The sequence below is a fragment of the Ruditapes philippinarum genome, unplaced genomic scaffold (assembly GCF_026571515.1).
Source record: "Ruditapes philippinarum isolate M1 unplaced genomic scaffold, ASM2657151v2 ctg11547_1_1_1_1, whole genome shotgun sequence".
Lineage (NCBI taxonomy): Eukaryota > Metazoa > Mollusca > Bivalvia > Venerida > Veneridae > Ruditapes > Ruditapes philippinarum.
The window spans coordinates 8410-11717 of NW_026865020.1; the positions used below are offsets into that span (position 1 = coordinate 8410).

A 3308-nucleotide genomic window follows, 5' to 3' on the forward strand; every position below is an offset into this window, starting at 1 on the left:
TAATTATGGCAATAACTGCGAAATAAGGCAAGGCAGAGTTTTCTGGTTTTTTTTTTTGGCACTGCACATCTATCACATGACACGTATCTACCAGTGTCTTGTCGGTTCTCTCTATATATTTCTGAGCTATGTCCTAGACATTTTTAAAGTATGAAAATGAACAAAGAACAATAACTTCAAAATAAAACATTACAGCTCTTTTGCACTGCACTTCCATTTAATGAGATCGATCTACCTACAAAGTTTCTTGTTGATACCTCTTATGGTTTCAGAGTGAAAAAAGAACTAAGGGCAATAACTCCAAAATAAGGGAAGGCAGAATGACAATTGTGCAATGCATATCTACTAAATGAGATTTATATACCTACAAAGTTTCATGTTGATACCTCTTGTTCTTTCAGAGTTATGTCCCAGACAAAAAGGGGACGGACAAAGCGGCAACTATATGCTCAACTATATGCAAGGATAGCAAGGTTATTTATAGGTAAAGTTCAAATAAACCTTCCTTGATGTTTTTTTCTGATGGATTACTGTGCCCAAGATTGCAGACAATCTAGTCATAAATAATGAAGTTAAAGCAAAAATTGAGCAAAATTCAAAATTCTGTTGCATTATATTATCCAAATAAATGAAATTGGAAAATAATGGAAAATATTACCAAATATAAAATAAACATAAGAGAAGTCAATTTATAGTCAAGAATGGTTGATAATTCTGAAGAAATAAGCTCTGTCAACGTCTGTGGAGATTGCAGTCTCTTCATCCATATTTCTAGAAATAGAAGGTTTATGTATTGTTGCAATGAAATGTTAACATGGCACTATAAATAATAACAATTTTTGTCGTTTCTCAAAATGCAAGTGAATTGAATAAGTAGTTTTATAAAGATAAATGTTGCAAAGCAAGCAAAACATGAACCTATAATAAGAGAATTTTCTCAGTTAAAGTTGGATAGTGACCATCAAAAAAGATTTTTGATGTGACCATGTGGCTGTGTGGTTAACAAATCGGTCTAGGGACCACAAGATTGCTATCTGTTGTTTCCTTGAGCAAGAAACTATACATTTATTGCTTAATACTGGTTAGTTCCAAGAAATGATTTGAGAATGTTTCAATTAGCTTACAGCTTCCAACACAATTAAACTAAAATAAATCTGTATAAACTAAATGTGATTTAGAAGTTTACTAACATTTAAATAAACAATTCTGGTTGTTTTGAAAAATAATGTTGCAAGCAAAATTCAACAAAGAAGTGTCCAAGTTTTCCAAAATCCATGCTGGAGTTACATACCTTGGATGGTGGCCTTTCATTATGTCATAATTAAGTGTGTGATATTACAAGCAAATATCATTAGTGCTTGCTGCATAGAAAACTTAAACCTATATGTCACACTGGCACTGACACCTGGCTAAGAAGGATAGCCCAAAGTATTCTTAATGTTATAACTCAGATGCACAATAAATTTCAGTAACTACAGTAGGTTATGTAGTTTGATTAATTAATTCAATTGTCTGAAGAGTGAATACCTTAAAACTTCAGAAGAGATTACCTACACTGCAAATGTAATTAACAACAAATTTTATTTCATTTAAATTATATAATGACAAACCTGAATGACTTTTCCTTCCATATATATCTTCTTCCTTACAGATTATTTGCATAGCATCTGTAATTAAATAAATCACCTAATGGCCTACATAATTCGCCAACTATTATGATTCAATGTCATGGCTGAACCTTCATCAATTTATGCTGCAGTCTAATCTACTTTGGCTGCAAGATTACCATCACTGGTTTTGTACAACCCCATATTACCGAACAGTTATAAGACTGAAGACACTGGAAATAAAAATCATACGCATTATTCAATATTCAAACAAGCAATTCATTCCATTTAACTATTTTATCTGTACAAATGATAAACAGCCAAGGGCCTATCCAAGGAGTAAAGTCACAAACTAAGTGCTTTATGATAATTTTGAGAATCAAGAAGACTATGATGGCCCTTAATCGCTCACCTAGAAGATGGTTTAAATGAACAAGAATGCATTATTTAGGCAGGGGTAGAAACATCAATTTCACAAATTCTAGTGGTCAGGGGTTGGTGCATTAAAAGAATAATTTTTTTGAATTGATTAATTTTTTTAGCTATTTTATTCAGTACTCCAGTACAGTTTTTTTAAAAAAAATTAGCAACCATTGTAATAAACAGGAAAAAAATAAAAAATAACTTTTCATTGGCATGTGAGTAAGTTCGAAATTAAAAATCAGTGTGATGAAAAATATATAAGTTAAATTCCATGATATATATAAATTCAATTCCAAGATATGTTCAATTCCATGTTCATTTTTATGTTCAAATCCAGGATATATATGTAAGTTCAATTCCATGAAATATATATAAATTCAATTCTAAGCTCATTTCCAAGATATGAAATTATGTTCAAATGCAAGAGATCATAATTATATTCTTTATTTTAAACTGAATTACCTTACAAAAATAGATAAAAATTCCTCACACAAAAAAACAACATTCATTCAAACAAAAAAATCTTTGTACGCATTCATGCTGTTCGACTTTAATAAATGTAAGATTATATGTAATGTAAAGACAGCAATATAAAAATGATTTTGTCATTTCAAAACACACTATGATTCAAGTAAATACTAAAATTATTATTCAAATAAGATGATTTTTTTTTCTTGCAGCTTATTTACCTTTGCAAAGGGATACTGTCTTCAAGGTTACTTTGCAAACAGCTGAATATGTCATAATCATAACTACACACAATTCTATGATTACAAACCTGAAATAAATAAAAAACTCATATTTTACATCAAATATTTATCGCACTTCAGTCAATAACATATCAACTGACTCAACTCCTAGTTTTTTTTAGAAAGAAGTCTTGTAAATTTAGTGTTTATTGTCATGTAAACTAAAAAAAAAACCCAACTGATACAGACCTGGGGTTAGTATCTCGAAGCTATCGTTATATTTGCGTTTACGAACGTGCTAACGATTGACGGAGGGTTGGTTAACGAGAGACTAGCGCGGGTATCTCGAAAGCAGTAGTTAAGCAATCGTTCGTTGCTTACTCGTTAGTTATTAACGATTGCGTTGTGTTATCATTTGAATACATGTACCGCGAAAATTGTGTACAGCTCTTGTTTATATTCACCGAATCATTATTTTGCGTAGACGAAGGTGAATATGAGGTTACGATCATGCTAAACCGGAACGCAATCACACGACACGTGCAGGATCCGCCGGTCTGTCGTCTAGCAATATAGACTTGTTTTGCGA

The 3308-nt window shown here is 31.4% G+C and overlaps 1 long non-coding RNA gene across 1 annotated transcript; it reads right to left on the bottom strand.

The window, feature by feature from the left end:
* Positions 1 to 483: 483 nt before the first annotated feature.
* On the bottom strand, positions 484 to 2812 carry LOC132727573 (uncharacterized). Its single transcript, XR_009625374.1, has 3 exons — positions 2720 to 2812; positions 1611 to 1840; positions 484 to 771 (listed from the first exon to the last, which is right to left on the bottom strand). It is a non-coding gene; the product is annotated as an uncharacterized LOC132727573 (long non-coding RNA).
* Positions 2813 to 3308: the final 496 nt, after the last annotated feature.